This window comes from Schistocerca americana, chromosome X, assembly GCF_021461395.2.
Source record: "Schistocerca americana isolate TAMUIC-IGC-003095 chromosome X, iqSchAmer2.1, whole genome shotgun sequence".
In the NCBI taxonomy this organism is placed as follows: domain Eukaryota; kingdom Metazoa; phylum Arthropoda; class Insecta; order Orthoptera; family Acrididae; genus Schistocerca; species Schistocerca americana.
Genome location: NC_060130.1, coordinates 465,025,282 through 465,044,194, shown reverse-complemented (window position 1 = coordinate 465,044,194; position 18,913 = coordinate 465,025,282). Strand labels below are relative to the sequence as shown.

The following is an 18,913-nucleotide window of genomic DNA, read 5'->3' as shown; positions in this document are numbered from 1 at the left end:
GATTTCAGCAATACCCAATTGGTAAACAGAGATTTTATGTCAGAGCTAACAATAACATCTGTAGCTAGTACTTGCTGTTCCTGTATGACCTGGATGAAATGTTTGGAATCCTTAACATAAGACACTGTGTGACCAGCCAGGCTATGTAATTTGTGGGCCGAGGGTGTACTTGCCCACATATTATCTGGCAAAACATCTACAGCAGCACTGGTAATAACCTGCCAATTCACTATTGTGTACCAATATTTGTGTACTAGGTCCACCTTTCACTTACCAGAATAGCACTGGCAATAGCCTACTGTACAGCCATTCCTCTCCACAGCAATCTCTCTTCAAATTGTCCAACAGCATCTCAGGTACACGAAATCAGTAGCCACCAGATAACTGAAATAGGCACTGTATAAAGAAAGACATTCATCAGTATCCAGCACTTAACCACCCCGAAGACGACCACTGTAAAGTTGGTCAAAAGACTAGCAATTTGGTTGCTTTAGTGTTTTATAATGAAGCATTGTAATACCCTTCACTGGTCATTGGGGATCAGTTTGAAGAGGGGCTCATCATGGAAGACAATTGTACTCTATTCAGTGAGATTCCAGGCCGAAGACGTGCCTGGATACACACTGGACAGCAGTGGGTTACCAGCGTGAATGTCACCTGCTGTATGGCCCTACAGTCAGGAGTGATTGCATGGCCTGCCATTTCTTTTCTTAGCCCATACAGCACAGCTGTACATCGACAATATTCTACAACCTGTTTTGTCACCCCTCTTTGCGAGCTATCCTGGGCTTGCATATCAGCAGGATAATGCCCACCCGCACACAGTAAGTGTTTCTACTGCTTGTCTTCGTGCTTGCTAAACTGTACCTTGACCAGCTAGGTCACCAGATCTCTCCCCAATTGAGAATGTTTGGAATATTGTGGGCAGGGTCCTTCAACCATCTCAAGACATTTGATGATATGACATGCCAATTGGACAGAATTTTGCACAGTATCCTTCAGGAGGACATTCAACAGCACTATCAATCAATGCCAAGCCAAATAATGGCTTGTATAATTTCCAGAAGTGGAGCGGCACGTTATTGACTTGCCAGTTTGTGAAGCTCTTTCTCTTGAGTAAATCATCCAATTTTTTTGAAATTGTGATCATTTTTTTGTCTGTATATGTACACCAAATCTACCAATTCCTGTCCAATGTGGATAATTGTTTTTGTGTTGTTTCATTTCTTTCTCTCTAAGTGTAATTTTCTGAGAATGCATTTAGTATGATTTTGGACGATTTTTCACCGACATACCGACGATAGATTGAAGTCGCCAAGAATAAACGTATGCATCAGGTACCTATTTGATATGCGACTTGATTTGTCTTTGAACTCTTCGGCAAATGTATAATTTGAGTCAGAAGGTCAGTACAAGGTGCATACATTGGTGGTACGTTGAATCATGTTGTTGCTCATTGTTGGCATTTCATTATAAACTTCATTCTTCAAGTAATCCCACAAACAAAAGTCAGATGAAGTTTTGGCGACTTGCACACAAAGATACTGGCCCCTTCCAATCCACCGACGATTGTACTTGTCATCTAATACTTAGTGCTGCTGTAGAATAATGTGGTGGACAACTATCATGTCGAAACAACAGTGCCTGTTGCAAGTCCAAGGGAAGGTCTGCAAGCAATAATGAAAGAGCATCATCCAAGAATGTTCTGTATTTATCACCAGTTAAAGTGTCATCGATAAAGAATGGACCAATGATTTTGACACCAATTATTCCACAGCAAACTCGCATTCTACGGATGCTGATGTTCAAAGCAGTGTTACCAATGTTGAGTTTTCCACATTCCAATAATGCATGTTGTGTCTGTTAATCTTATTATGGTTCATGAAGGCTGACTCATCAGATAACAATATCGGAGCAGAGAAATTGGGATGTGTCCATATTTGCTGAAGCTACCATTGGCAAAATGTTACTCAGTTCTGGAAATCGTTGTTGTGAGGTTCCTGGTGGAGGGAAATATGAAGCAGATGATATTTTGTGTGTTTCAAAATTTAGCAAACAGTTGTCTGACTAACTCCCTATTCACGACATAACTGGTGAATGTTTATGTGGGTGAACTGTCAAAAAAAAAAAAAACCACATGTGATTGCACCCTGTTTGCAAGACATTGAGCATAAAGGGTTATAGCATTATCAACATTCCTGCCACATTTCTCCATAAATGTAAAGCATTTCAAATTTCTCTTGTATCATAATAGCTTGTATTATAACTAGTAACATAGTCTGTTTATGAAGGAGTGTATTTAAGAAACAAAGGACGACTTGCCCACAATAAGATCAAATCAAGTAATGGATGAATTAATGTTTCAAAACCACTAAACAGAAAAACTGTCAAACGTGGAGTCATTTCCCACACACATCTGCTTTTATGTTTTGAACCATGTTCACTGTTTTTTTAAACTAATACCGTTTTGGAACTCAGTTGTGTTAAATTGTCGATTGCTGTGCCATCTATCTCCCAATGAGCAATGTGTTGGATACAAAAGCTACGAATTTTTTCTGTAGCATCCGATACTACGATGAAAGATGGATGCTCCTATTTAAGATAGCAAAATTGTCCCCCACTCTACCCTACCCCAGGGGTTAGGGGCAGGGTGTTCCATCTCACTGTTGCTGGATAACACTTTTAAAAGCAATAAACACACATTTTTCCATTTTTTAATATGAAGCATAGTTTTTTGAAAGATTTTGTTGTCTCAAGTTATAAAACCTGCCCTATATATTGGACTTCACTGAAGTAAATATTTGGATTATTTACAGAGGACTTACAGGGAAAGTAATGAACTGTAAGTAGTTTCTGCAGCATCTTAGCAGAGAACTAAGACATGAAAAATGGGGGAAGATGGGTGTAGAGGTGAGTCAGATAATTAGTAAAAAGCAAGTAAGAAATGTAGACAGTAGTGCAGAGTGTCTTCATGAAAGAATAAGATGATTGATGTAAGAAATCTTTGTGGGAAATTTATGAAATTGGTCTTGAAGCAGTTCATTGTTTGCATTCAGGACTCATGATAGTAAGAAAACATACAGGGTTACTTTAAATGATTGAAGGGATCTTACAGATTTGCTGTAGCTATGTTAATTGACATATTGTCACAGGGCTTTGCACACACACAAAAAACTCAAACTTTTTTGCATATCACAAGTGCTCCATATGTGCCCCTACTGATTCTGCAGATATCAAGACGACAATCAAGTTCTTCCCATGTTTGGCACTGCATATCCCTATCAATCTGTTCAAAAGCACTGTTGATGTGAGCTCGCACTTCTGGTATGTTTGTTGATAGAGGAGGTATAAACACTGAATCTTTCACATAACCCCCCACAAAAAAAATTGCAAAGGGGCTAGGTCGGGAGAGCGTGAATTGCTGATCATCAACCCCACCATGACTGATCCATCAGTTTATCAATTTCCTGATTAAGAATTCATGAACATCATGATGGAAGTGGAGTGAAGCACCATCCTATTTGTGGATGAAGTCCACACTGTAAGTGTCCAGTTGAAGCATGAGCCAATTCTCCAGCATGTCTACATACGTGTTTCCTGTAACGCTTTCTTGGCAGCTGTCATCATCTTGCCTAAATGTCCACTGCTACTCTTTTGTGGCGGAAATCTGAAGTGCAGCTGCAACAATACAAAACTTTTTGAGTTTTTATATATGAGTAACCATGTATCAATTGGTGTAGTTACAGTGAATTTATTTTCCTTTGTTGTGTTATCTCAGAGTACGTACAATCACAAATAAAAATGTAAACTACAAATTAAAGTAATATAGGACTTCAGTTCAAATGTTCTTTTCATAAATAAGTTTTTTTAAGCAATATGTTAAGTGCCAGTGTGGTCACTTTAAGCACTGCTGCAGTTTTAGGTATATAAAAAGTCCCACGACTCTAATTTTAAAACAGTCTGATACAGTGTTACCAAGAATTATCTTATTCTGGACAAAGTATATGCTGTGATGATTTTATGCTTTAACATAAAACATTGTGTTGGACTGGAATTTGAAACTTGATCCCCAATTTTTTCAGATATTGTATTGCCATTACGTACATGTGGGTGTACTTCACAGACTAACTCAAGTCTCATCTGCAACGGATCTTTCTGTAGTATGGCATCCTGATACATGCTGTTCTCCACTGTGAATGCAATAAGTTCCATTAAGTTGTTGAAAAAGTCTAAAAATTTCAGTAGGCTCTCGTTGTTGAAAGCCAACACTGATATGTGGTGTACAATGTGTATTCAAGTTCTAAGGCTGTAATTTTAATTTTCACAAAATACAAAAAAAAATTGAAATGCCTGTCATTTCTCTGTGCTATCTCCTGGTAACTGCACACATTTTTAAAAATGTTTGGCAAGCCATCCAACATCGACATACTGGAAAACATGCTGCACTACAGAATTCTACCAGGCTGCCACTGTGACACTCCTAGAATTTATCGGGAAGTCCTTCAAAGACTGCTCAACCTTCTATCTGAAAACAGATGGTTTCCTGGCTGTCAGATTCCAAGTATGAAGCCATAGTGTGTGTGGAGAGGGCATCTGCATTAGGACTTTGATGGGAAGGGCAATAATGTATGTAGTACTGGCAATTGGGTAAGTACGAAGCCAAATGATAAAGACTGTGAGCTATTTGTCCTAGCAGTTCAGCTTTGGACCCAAACAAAGACTGCAAAGGCTTGTGGTCAGTAACTAAATGAATCTGTTTCTGTACAAAATAATGCAAAATTCATGCACTTCAAAAACGGTAGCCAGCACTTCCTTCTCTGTTTACAGACAATGTTATTGAGCCGTAGTTAAAATTTTGGAAACAAACTATCTGGGAACTTCTGGGAAAGGACTGCCCCAGTGCCATGAGAAACTGCATCCATTGCCAAAATCAATAGCAACTGAGGCTGATACATCATTAAACAATATTTTTGAGAAACACCTTGATGTTTTACTAAGGATGTGTCCCAGGTAATTTTTGGGAGCTTGAAAAAATTAACATGTAGGAAAACTGCTCCCATGACCCCTTTTATAAAGAGCTGCAAAAAACTGATGTAAAATGTTCAATGTTCCTCATTTGTATGACCCCAACCAGGATTTTGTCATGATAACTGATGCATTGAGGACTACCCGCTCCCAACTGTACAAAAACTTTCAGGTGCAATTGTTACCCTAAACAAGCAATCTGTTATACTGGTAAAGGCCAGAAGTGTATTCAATGCAAAGATTTTATTTGACTCCTCGCACTGAGGTATGGGGTAGGAATACATTTCCACATCGGCATTGTCAGTAAGTTCAGAGTTGCCACACAGGGTATGGTGCCCTCAGGTTTACATTCAACCGCTAAGGAAGAGAGGCTCATTGACTAAAGGGAATAGATGAAAACACTTGCTGTTATTTGGCCTGTCAAATCTCAGTTTCACTTCATTGCAAAGGACCAAAGGAGTCAGATGGGCATTAAAGAAATCATTAGTCTGTGGAAGGTTTCAAAACAATGTTTGTCTGAAAAGTCAAGGCTGCCTCTAGGTCAGACTTAAATAATGTTGCAGATTTTGGTAGTATTAACAGTATGCTGAATAGAAAAACCAAAAGCCAAATAGGCATCAGGTCCAGAAATTTTTCCTGTAAAAGGATCGGTAACTATGAGAAAAGGGAATGTCCTGATCACTTGTTTATACTTTAAACAGGGCTTCATTTGACCTAACAACAGAATTTCATGATCATCATAAGCCCAAAATTTGGTATGCATACTGTCCAAAGGCAGAACACCAGTACTAAAGTATGTTGGTTGATTGATCATAGTGACAGACGTACCTGTATCAAATAAGAATGTAACAGGTCCATTTCTCATTTCCATGCATAACAGTATTTTTCATGAATCCACTGCATGATAAATCCTGTAATGTTGTCGAGCTGGATCATAGAAATGTGTGACTAGGCACCTATTGGACTTTGTCATTTTTCTGCTGTGTGCCCCTTATGAAAACACTGTCGACAGTCAGTGTGACAGTAAGGACAGCTAGGCAATAACCAAAAACGTCCCCTCTGAAACGCACTGTGTGGTGTAGGACAGGGCTGGCAGGATGCCACCTGATGAGACATGTTTTCCACATTATAATCTGAAGGAAAATTCTATTGGATTCCATTGGTCCTTACCAGGGCCATCATAGACTCTTCAGAGTTAATGGAAAATGTTTCCTGGATGACTTGACAAATTTCGAAAGAAAAATTATATCTAGCTCCCCTGCTAATGACAGATCTGACTTAAATAAAGTCTGTCCAGGTACATCTATCTGGGAAGAGACAAATTAAGACATCCCTAATTGAAATTTGTGTGCAGTAGGTTGCAAGCATATGCAAGTTTACACTTCCTACTCAATTTTTGAAACTCTGCAATTCACGAAGCATAGATTTCGGAGTGTGATTTATGATGATGCAAAAATTCTAATGAAGCTGTGACCACAACAAAGTGGAATAATTCTAAGTTTTTTGACAGGGATCCCAATTTCTGCAAGAAATAACGTAACCAGGGGTTGATGGACAGCAAAAAAGTTTGCTGCCATTGAGTGCACCATGGAATGTCACTTGCCTGGTCACTTAGTCTGGTAAATGTCCCAGTCCTTTTGTGCATTGTTACAGTTGGAAAGCCAGAATAGCTGACAGAGATTGCGGCTGCCAGTGAACTTAGCTGGTCCATTGTTTCAACAACTCATGACGTTGATTAAGTTACTGTTGTCACAAGTTAAAAAATTTCACATCTGTGGTAGCTGTGCTATCTGATTGATCTGAAACCTCCTTTGCCAAAAGTTTTGTAATCCCTAAGTCATTTATTAACACTTTACTGAATACACTGAACCGCAGAATAAATTATGCCTGGCTCATAAGAGTCACTGTTAGTGTTAATTCACCAGGATTGCAAATGAAAATTATCAAAATTAACACAACCTGCATTATGGTGGTGGTAATCACTTACAGGTGTGGTTGAAATCAATCACTTGGCCAAAATGGTGTAGTCTGCCAAAATAGAATTCAGTAGTGGTGGGTGGACATAGCCATACAAGGATCATAAACAGGCCCAGTTGTTATGAAAAAATAACATGTCCGGTCCAAAGAATATCCAGATATAATCAGTGTAGTGCAGAGTTGTTGTCCATACTTCAGTCAGCCATGGAGAGGAACAGATGAGCTATAGAACAGAAGTGAGAATTGGCTTCCTGCCACTTGGCCTTACATCGGCCAGCTGATGGGTGCACTTGACCTGCTGGCTAGAAATGCTGTGCTGTTCTCCTCTTGCATTGACACCATTGCAGATAGGTGTAAAGAGGTGTATCAATTGAATGACATAATCCATTGATAGGTCTCATGAGATTACAAGACTAAACATGCTTCTCAGTCTTTCAGTGACACTGAAAGTCAGCAGGTCATGATGCATGTTTTCATTAATGAGAATGAATTCAATGTTTCCTCTTAGTGTTTGTCAATGCAATGTTCTCTAGTGCATATTGAATATCACAGTGTACTAGAAATGAATGTGCATATTGTTCCTGGTTGTAAGACAGATGCTGGACATTAAATAAAGTGTTTTTATTCTGTTTGTGTACTGGGTGTCCCAGGAGGAATGGTCAATATTCAGGGAAATGAAAAACAACAATCATTTGAACCAAAAGCTTCATGTGGATGTATGCCCCATTCCAAATGGTTTCTGAAATAGAACAAATTTAACTACATTGTTGTTTGTTTTGTGTATTGTTCAATATATTGTCAGGTTTTCACATGTATAACAGTGAGTAAACATTACAGTATGCTTTTTACAAAGTATCAATTGAAAAATATGCCTTTTTAACACATTCACCTCAAAGCATTATCGTACACATCACATTACAGCTGTTGCACAGTTCACAATAAATGTTCAAATATCCCACCATCAACTTCAGTGCATTTGTGAACTCCTGGAAGAACATGTTGTGTTGCTTGTCTGAGTGCCTCTGTGTGTTCCCTGATGAGGGCAACAGCATCCATGAAGGAACCAAGCGGTTGATCTCACATATTTACCTTTTATTTGTACACCTCTAACTTCATCCAACCCCATAAACAAAAATCTAATGGCTTAAGATCTGGCAACACTGATGGCCAGTTAATTGTACTACAATGACCAATCCAGTGATTGGCGTAAGGCACATACATGCACACTACTAACTCAAAAACAAACATACGTTAAATGTGTTCTATCTCAGAAACTGTTTGGAATAGGGCATATGTCCATGTGAAGTTTTTTTGCTTCAAATGAGCTTCCTTGTCCTATAAGTCCATATGAAGTTTCTTTACTTCAAATGAACATTCTTGTCCTATCCCTGAATATTGACCATTCCTCCTAGGACACCTTCTAATATGGCCCTTGCATTGCTGAAACAAAATCTGTTGGCTTGTTTGATAAGACACTAAAACTAAACTAAACACCGCCCAAACAGGCCGTGGAGGCCGACTGGCTGCCATGTTATTCTCAGATCACAGGCGTCACTGGATGCAGATATGGAGAGGCATGTGGTCAGCACACCACTCTCCCAGCCGTATGCCAGTTTATGAGACCAGAGTCGTTACTTCTCAATCAAGGAGCCTCTCAGTTCGTCAGTTTACCTCACCCCGCTTGCCATCGGCGCTCGGCAGAGAGTCACCCATCCAAGTGCTAGCCCAGCCCGGCAGTGCTTAATTTCGGTGATCTGATGGGAACTGTTGTTGCCACTACAGCAAGGCTATTGACTTGATAAGACACAGGTTCCACATTTTTAAGGATTGCGATTCAAATTCCTATCCAGCTATCTAGATTTAGGTTTTTTGTGATTTTCCTATATCACTGAAGTAGAATGCTGGGACAGTTACTGAAAAAGACCTCAGATTTCCTTTCCTAATGCAAAGTTGTTCCCACACCAACGACATTGTTAGTAGTATGTTAAACCCTAATCTTCCGTCTTTCTTTTGCCTTGATTCTTCATTCAGCTGCTTGATATTCGTGGGTACAGCAAATAGTCACATATCTGCATGTAGTGAACTCAAATTTGCCATAGTCCATGGCTGTATGTTTAAACTTGCCTTCACATTTGCTTCATGTCATTTTCTATACTCCATATGATGTTTTGCTGTATTTTGCCACCCTGTGTTTATTTTGTTGATTATTTGGAAGATAATTAACATTTACAGTTATAATCATCTTCATCTACACGTACATCATATTCCACAAGCTACCTAATGGTGTGTGGCAGAGGGTACTTTTTGTACCACTAACTGAGCTCTCCAATGCTGTTCCACTCACGAATAGCACGTGGGAAGAATGATTTTGGTAAGCCTCTGTATTGGCGCTACTTTCTTGAATTTTCCCCTCATGGTCATTACGCGAGACGTATGTGTGGTAAGTAATATGTTGTCCGATTCTTCCCGGAACGTGCTCTCTAGAAATTTCGTTAGTAAATCTCTCCATGATGCACAACACCTCTTTTGTAATGTCTGCCAGTTGAGTTTGTTGAGCAACTTGTAATGCTCTTGTGCCAACTGAACGATCCCGTGATAAAACATGTCGCTCTTCATTTGATCTTCTCTATCTCTTCTATCAGTCCTATCTGGTAGAGAGCCCAGCTAAATGAACAATACTCAAGAATCGGTTGAACAAGCCCCCTTATATGCGATTTCCATCATGGATGAGTTACATTTTCTTAAGATTTTTCCAATGAATCTGAGTATGGCATGCGCTTTTCCCAGTACTTGGTTTATGTGATCATTCCACTTTGTCACTCTGGATAGTTACTCCTAGATACGTTGCGGCAGAAACTGTTTCCAGCGGTTTGTCATCAGTAGTGTAGCTATACAGTAGTGGATTTTTTCCCCTCTGTATGCGCTGTATGTTACAGTTATTTACCTTCAGGGTCAACTGTCAGAGCCTGCACCATCCATCAATTCTCTGGAGGTCATTCTGCAAATCGTTACCGTATCCTGGTGTTGCTACTTTATTATAGACAACTGCATCATCTGCGAACAGCCTTAGAGAGCATCCAACACTTTCTACTATATAATTTATATATATTGTAAACAGTAATAGTCCTGTCACACTCCCTTGGGCTACACTGGGTATTACCTTTACATATGTTGATTTTGTTCCATTAAGAGCGACTTGCTGAGTTCTGTCTGCAAGTAAGTCTTGAATCCAGTTGCAAATCTGCCCCAATACTCGATAAGCTCATTTTTTCTTCACTAAATGGCAGCATGGGATGGTGTCAAATGCCTTCCTGAACTCGAGGACCATGGCATCAACCTGAGCGCCATTGTCTCCGATGCTGCGGATCTCATGGAGGAACAGAGTGAGTTCATTTTTGCAGGCTCTCTGTTTGCAGAATCCATGTTGATTTTTATAGAGGAGATTTTCCTTATCCAAGAACGTCATAATTCTTGAGCATAAAACATGTTCCATAGTTGTACAACAGATTGATGTCAACAATAGGGGTCTATAATTGTGGGCATCTGTCCTATGGTCCTTCTTAAAAACTGGGGTTGAGGTTGGAGCTCGTCTGTCCATGTTTGCTTACTAATAAGTTCTTTTTGGAGAGGATCCCCGTTGAGCAAAACACAATTTTATCTTTTTTTTCTATTTTCCATACATGTTTTGCTGAAGTTTCAGCTACGTCAGTAGGATTTTATTTTCTTTCTTGTTACCATATGCTGTGCTTTTCCCCCTTTTTTTTTGTAATACTTTTATTGCACTTGTTTTCTTTAGTAGTTTGTCATTTTTTCTGATTTCCCCATTACCTTCATTGTGAAAACCTGTACTATTTAACTTTCACTGCCATTTTACAGATTATGAAAATGAGGTTTACAAACTATGGAAACAATGTGGCAGACAGTTGAATGTGTTCTGAGTGGGAACTTTGAGGTGTATCTGATCTGCGATAGTGTGTGTTTTATTTATTTAAATAATGTTTTTTTTAGTGTGTGTTGGGGGGGGGGGAGGAGGGTTTGATAGTTCTTTGTTCTGTTGCAGAGAGCTGTGTATTTATTATTTGTTTTCCTTTGACTGTGGGGTTTCTGTTTTTTTTTTTTTTTTTTTTCAATTATTAGTTTTTGTGGGGGCTGTTGCTCCATTTGAGAATTTTTAGTTGGTGTTGATGTCTGTTGGGCTGTGTTTTATGTCCCTGTTCACCAAATGGAGAATGATATCTGTTACTTCTTAATGCTCTTCTGTATTCCGTATATCTGGTATTAAAGTTTCAACTTGTCTGTCCTATAGAAATTGATTTGCAGTCCTGGCATGTCTGTTCATAAATAACAGATATGTTGTGTTTGTCTGGTTAGTATTGAGTTGTGTGTTCTGTAGGCAATTTGTACCCCCTTGCCTTTATGTTATTTATTTTTTTATGTTGCCTATCCTGTGGGCTGCTTTGTTATTGTAAGTGACAGTGTACCATTTGCTTGTTGTTGGGGTGGATGTTTCCTGTTTGTGTGTGTGTGTGTGTGTGTGTGTGTGTGTGTGTGTGTGTGTGTGTGTGTAAGCTGGTGATGAGCTGTTGTGTATTAGATATCCCTTCATTTCTGTTTTAATTTTGTAATTCAGTTTCTCTATAATGTTTGTATCATATCCATTCTCTACAGCTATTTGTTTGATTATCTGTAATTCATTTTTGTAGTTGTCTTCACTGAGTGGAGTTTTGTTCAGTTTGTGCAGCATATATTGGAAATGACTAGTTTGTGTGCAATTGGGTGATTAGAGTGATGGTGTGTTGGTGGTGGTGACTTTCCTGAATGTGAAGAATTGGTGTTGGTTGTTGGGTCTATGTATTGTAAAGTCAAGGAAATTAAACATTTTGTCATTTTCTGTTTCCATGGTGGTTTTTTTTTTTTTTTTTTTTTTTAATTTTTGGGTGAACTGTGCTTGTGTCATTGTAGAGTTGTTGGATGCGACTGGGTGTTTCATCTAAAAGGCGTATGTTGTCATCTACGTAGTGATACCAATATATAACCCTGTATTGTTTGGGTCTTACTATTGTTTCAGATATTTTGGGAATATCTTTCTGTTGATCTAATTGTTGTTTGATGATGTTGATGGTTTCAGTGCTGGGGATATTCGTGTACATGGATGTGATGTCGAATGATGTGAGTATGGCTGTTGTGGGTATGTTGATGTCTTTGATATTTTGTATCGGCTCTTTGCTGTTGTGTATGCTTCTGTTGTTTGTGTATAAATTATGTCTCTGTAAGTATGTGTGTATTTCTCTGGCTAGGTGATATGTGGGTGCACTTCTGCAATTTCCAACTGTGCGTACCGGAATATCCTGCTTGTGGAGCTTTAGTAGGCTGTTCAGTGTGGGTGCCTTGGGGTTCTTATGTTTTAGCCATTTCACTTTCTGTTTTGTGAATATGTGTGAGATGTTTTTTAGACACATCTGTGTATTTTTCCGCTATCTTTGTGTTGGGTCACTGGTTAGCTTTATTATGTTGTCATCTAGAAATTTTAAGGTTTTATTTTGTATTCCTCCTGTTCTGTTACCATCATGGTGTTGTCCTTGTCTGATCTCGTGACGTGAACCCCGTTGTTTGTAAGCTTGTTCATTATTTTTCTGGGAGTTTTTTCTTCTTCACTTTTTGTTCCTGTCAGTATATTGTTTTTGTTCTCCTTTGTTATGCACCTGATTTCTTCTGCAACTAACTCTCTTGTTAGACCTGCATTGAAGTTTGAGTTATTGTTTCTTTCTTGTTGTTTTATTATGTATTCAGTTTTCGTGATAAGATTCTCCACTGTCTTGTATGTAATGCGTGTGCTGATGATGTATTTAGGCCCTAGCAGATTTATTATGTGGTTAGTTAGTTGTATTTCAGTAAGGTTGACCATGTGTTTGTAGAAAGTGTGGTTTGTTTGCCTTCTGTTTTTTTTTGGTAATGATTTTATTTTGTTTCAAAAGTGTGTTTAGTTTTTATTGTTGTTTCTCCATTTTATTTTTATTAGTGTTCCTGTGTTTTGTTTGACTGTATTCATGATGTTATTAACTATTTCACAGATTTTAATGTGTTTTTCTTGTTCCAGATGAATTTTGGGTGTTCTACAGTGCTGCTTCTTTGTATTTAGACATCTAATTTCTTGTTTCAGCCAGCCAATTTTGGCTTTGTGTTTGGCATGTTGGGCTGCAGGAGACATACTGCTACATTGACATGTATACACTGAGGTGACAAAAGTTGTGGGATACATCTTAATATTGTGTCAGACTTACTTTTGACTGGTGTAGTGCAGCAACTTGATGTGGCATGGACTCAATATGTTGTTGGAAGTCCCATGCACAGAAATATTGAGCCATGCTGCTTCTATAGCCATCCATAATTGTGAAAGTGTTGTCAGTGCAGGAGTTTTTGCATGAACTGACCTATTGATTAAGTCTCATAAATGTTCAGTGGGATTCATGTCGGGTAACCTGGGTGGCCAAATCATTCACTCGAATTGTCCAGAATGTCCTTCAAACTGATCGCGAACAGCTGTGTCCTGGTGACATGGCACATCATTGTTTGGGAACATGAAGTCCATGAATGGCTGCAAATGGTCTTTAGGTAGCCAAATTTAACCATTTCCAGTCAATGATCTTTTCAGTTGGACCAGAGGACTCAGCCCATTACATGTAATCACAGCCCACACCACTATTGAGCCACCAGCAGCTTGCACAGTGCCTTGTTGACAACTTGGGTCCATGGCTTTGTGGGGTCTCTGTCACACTCAAACCCTACCGTCGGCTCTTACTAACTGAAATCAGGACTCATTTGACTAGGCCACAATTTTCCAGTTGTCTACGGTCCAACCGATATGGTCTTGAGCCCAGAAGAGGCGGTGCAGGCGATTTCATGCTGTTAGCAAAGGCACACTTGCATTGGTCGTCTGCTGCTGTAGCCCATTAACACCAAATTTTGCCCCACTGACATAATGGATATGTTCGTCATATGTCCCACATTGATTTCTGTGGTTATTTCACGCAATGTTGCTTGTCCTTTAGCAGTGACAACTCTAGGCAAATGTCGCTGCACTCAGTTGTTAAGTGAAGGCTGTCGGCCACTGCGTTGTCCGTGGTGAGAGGTAATGCCTGAAATTTGGTACTCTCAGCATGTTCTTAACACTGTTGATCTCGGAGTATTGAATTCCATAATGATTTCTGAAATGGAATGCCCCATGTGTCTAGCTCCAGCTACCATTCTGCATTTAAAGTCTCTCAATTCCCGTTGTGTGACTATAAACACATCAGAAATCTTTTGACATGAATCACCTGAATACAAGTGACAGCTCTGCCAGTGCATTACCCCCTTGTATACCTTGTGTACTCAGTACTACCGCCATATGTTCATGTGTATATCGCTATCCCATGACTTTGGTCACCTCAGTGTATCGTTAAAGGGACCTGGACGTTATATGCTGTAGTTTTTACTAGTATTTTGAAATTTAATAACCCAAAAACTTTAAAAGGTATTGGAATGAAACTTTAACCAAGTAATTAGTATATTGTGATCTCTGTGTGAAAAAAATTAAAAACTGTGGAATATACAGTGAAATGAATATTGATTTTTTTCCTTGCTTAGAGAATTACATGTAATTTTTAGTTTAGGTACACTGAACTTCCACACTGTTCAAAATAAGAAGTCAAGACAAATGTCATTCCTTTAATTATTAACTTGTTGAAACAGTAAAGCAGGAATATTTACCAATTCATTGTTTTGTTTATTTAAAAAAAATGTTTTTTAGAAGTCATTTTTTTCTTCTAATAATTTAAGATCATATGACATGCTCCAGCTTGAAATATTTAATATAGTGTTGAATAATGTGATTGGGTTATTTTTCATGCAAAATTTTGTTTTTGTAGCTTTAATGTTGGGTGAGATGATGACACCAAAATATACAAAAACGTTGATTATGGGAAATTGAAACTAAAGGTTTGCATTTTATTTTCTTCTCAACAATAACATGTCAAAACATTCCATTTCCACAGTCTTGTTGATTCTGAGTGTCCTTTTTGTCTTCTTTAGTTTTCTTTCATTTCTTTGTTATTCTGGCCTCCTTTGTCCTGCTTTCTGCAGCTTTTACAGCTTCGGTGACATGTTGCTTGTCCAGTTCACAGCAGTATGCTTTTCACATTATCACCAGTTTTGATACCTAGTCTGCCCACGGTTTTTAATCTGAGTTTTACTCCAGCATTAAAACATATTATGGTGTCCACCACACCCATATTAACTTTAGTTCTACTAGTTTCTGGCATGGGGTGTACATGTGTGTGGTTTTGCCCATTAGATTCACACCTATTACATTTGCTTCATGAAGTGTTTCATTTTAGGTGGAGGCCATGTTGCAGATGCTCATCAGTGGATGTTCTGTGAAACGGTGTTGTCTAAATTGTTTTTCCCATCCCCCTGCCATTTTTGCTGTTTCTCCTGATGGCAAGACCATGATACTCTGTGAGGTTTTCTATTTCTGATTTGGTGAGTCTGCCTTGCCCATCAGTTGCTTTGTCATTCGAGAGTTTTATCCTCTTGTGCCCTTGCAGAGTTTTCTAAGTCTTGTCCCCATTGACTTCTGCATATCCTATACATTACATTTTTTTAAAAATTTCAGTTTCACCATATGGTTTAGCAACCATGACACTATTAAAGTCTTCTAGAGTCAACATCACCAAGGTAGTGAGTGTATTGCACACCACGTCTTGCAATTGGTGTACTAAAAATAGTGTGTGCTACCTTTCATTCAATACCACCATTGAAACCTTCAAAGCTCTTGTCACATTTGTGTTCATTTATGTTACTGGCACAACCGTGGTAGTATTTCGTTAGACATGCATAGTCCAGCACCTTCCCTATATCTTCAGGAATAACTGTGACAACTCCATTCAGCAATGTGTGGCCCATCTTTTGCTGGAAACCATCCAATATCAATAGACTGACAAATATGTACAGTTTCTTTCACTGCCCTTTGTATAGAGGCTTCACAGACTTCTGTTAGGGCATTATGCAAACCTTAATAATATCTCTTAAATTTGACTGTTGGCGGTGGGAGATTCCATCATAGCACAGAATATCTGGGCTGCTTTTCTTCCCTTCTCACCATAAAATTTACGACTGCAATTAAACTTCATAGCTTTTGGAATTTTAGAATGTTAAGTGGTTAAATGCACATTCACAACACATGCGAAGAACATAAGTCAACCCAAGTAATTTACTTGTGTCAACAGAAACATTGATTGCAATAAATCCCTGCTCATAATACAGTCTGTATGTTCTTCAAGGCTATTACACAAACGAGTTTTCTATGGAAGTAGTGGCACTATTATGAAATAACAAGGCATTGGAGGCAAGGTTTTGTGTTTGATGATAGTGTGACAGCTACGCAGTCATGAACTGTATCTGTTTTACCAAGGCATTTAAACACAAAAATGATGAGGTACTATACATAAAATATTTATTTTTAGAATGAGGAAGAATAACAGAATTATATTAAATAAAAAAATTTCCAGTTTTTGGCCCCTCATGCCGTCCAGGCCCCTTAAGCTTTAAATTACGTGAAAGACACATTCTGTTGAATGTTATGTTTAGAATAGTTTTTTGTAATTTTGCTGTGGTGTTTTCTAATTTGTTGTAGAGCTTGCCCGGAAATGCCTGGCAGAGCATTGAAATAATAAACTTGAGGTTGAAGCTCTCCTGTGTTTGCTTACTAATAGATTTGTTTTTGAAGGGTGGTCTGCGTTGAGCAAAACACAATTTTATCTTTTTATTTATTTTCCAGACATGTTTCGCAGAAGTTTCAGCATCGTCAGTGGGCTTTTATTTGCTTTCTATTAAACAACAGGAAACACGCTCTTTAAAACAGACAAAGCTTTGTATATGGACCTTGCTCTCATAGGCTTTGTTTCTTTCCCCCACAGTTTATCTGCAACCATTTAGAGTTTAAAATAGAAAAGTTATTTACTTGAAAATTTTATGACTAGGGATGTTATGGTTAGGCCTAACATTAAGTAATTCAATCTGGAAGATTTTGTGTGTGTTTTTATTTATTTGTTTAATTTATTATTGTTATTATGTGTGTGTGTGTGTGTGTGTGTGTGTGTGTGTGAGAGAGAGAGAGAGAGAGAGAGAGAGAGAGAGAGAGAGAGAGAGAGAGAGAGAGAGAGTTATAAAAAATAATAATTAAATAAAAAATGGCAGATACACCTTACAAAGATACAGACCTCCCGCCCAGAAAACATTCAACTGTACGACTGTCCACATCTTGTTTTCGTAGTTCGTAAACAATGACATAGTGCAGGTATTCATAGTGGAAATAAAGAGGAAACCTCAAAAAATGCAAACTGGAGCTGTGAAAGAAAACAACTGCAGTGATCAGAAAATAACCAGGAAAATCACAGCATAGGGTATCAAGAAAGAAAACAAAAGCCCACTAACAATGCTGAAACTTCAGCAAAACATGTCTGGGTTATAGAAGAAAAAATAAAATTGTGGTTTGCTGAGTGTGGACACCATCCAAAACAAATCTCTTTCCAGATGTAATTTATGAACATGTTTACAGTTCAGTACACTTAGAATATAAGCAGGGATGCTTTATTTTATGTGAGGAATGTAACTTAATTGTAACTAGCTTAAAAAAAAAATTGCAAATTGTGTGTGGAGCATTGAATGTGTAGCCTACATACACCGATGACCCAAACATTATGATCACTGCGCACCGCTACTGAATGCCGCTTGGTGGCATTGCAGACGTGTGAATGAGGTAGGGAAAGTGTAGAAGCAAAGTAGAGTCAAATGGGGTAACCTTGTAGCAACAATACATGCTGCAATTGGTAAAATCTGCTAACATAAGCGTCTTTGACAAACAGCAGATTGTAACGGCCTAGTGCCTGGGAATGAGCATTTCAGAAACGGTCCTTTCCTACTGACGTGAACGTCTGTGAAAAGTGGTTTGAGGACAGTGAAACCATGAGTTCGCGACAAGGTGTTGGATGTCCACACCTCGTCCAAGAATGTGAAGGTCAGAGGCATGTCTGCTCTGTAAAGCAAGATGATAGGTGACAAACAGATCTGACACCTGTGTACATAGCTGATGTAAGTTGTGGAACACACCATTCATTACAAATTTTTGAACGTTGGTCTCCATGACAGATGAGCCCTGTGTGTTCCCATGTTGACCCAATGATGTCATCATCTGTGATTGCAGTGGACGTTGGATCAACAACATTGGACTGTGGACCAGTAGAAACATGGTGCCTGGTCAGATGATTTGTGTTTCATGTTACATTAGGTCAGTGGCAGTGTCAAGATACGCCATGCTGTCAAACAGTTGGATGGCTACTCAAAATGTGCACCAACCATGGACGCTGGCTGTTGAGTACAGATTCTACTATGGGGGACATTCACATGGACTTCCATGGGACCTGTGGTAGTAATCAAACTACGTACACGAACATTATTGCAGAGCATCTGCATCCCTTCATGCTTGAGGTCTTCCCCAATTGCGACAGTATCTTTCAGCAGCACAATTTTCTGTTTCAAAAGGACACAATCATGCTTCAGTGGTTTGGAGAATGTGATAGTGAACTCACATTGATGTCTTGGATGTGACGTTTGCTTGATCTGAACCTGACTGAACACACAGGGGAAACTATCAGGCATCAACACTGTGCTCACAAACCACTGGTCTGTAATTTACAAGAATTGATTGACCTGCATGTGGACATCTGGTGCCTCATACCTCCAGAAACCAACCAAGGACTTCTTGAATTAATGTGAAGTTGAATCCTTGTTGTATTGTAGTGTGAAGTTGGACCAACACATTATTGAGCAGGTGGTCATCATGTTTCATCTCATCAGTGAATGACTAAGTGAG

At 38.8% G+C, this 18,913-nt stretch overlaps 1 protein-coding gene across 3 annotated transcripts in view; it reads left to right on the top strand.

Moving 5' to 3' along the window:
• Positions 1 to 18,913, top strand: part of LOC124556722 (transmembrane protein 39A) — a 200,405-nt gene that overhangs the window by 69,057 nt on the left and 112,435 nt on the right. The gene's annotated exons all lie outside the window — the stretch shown is intronic.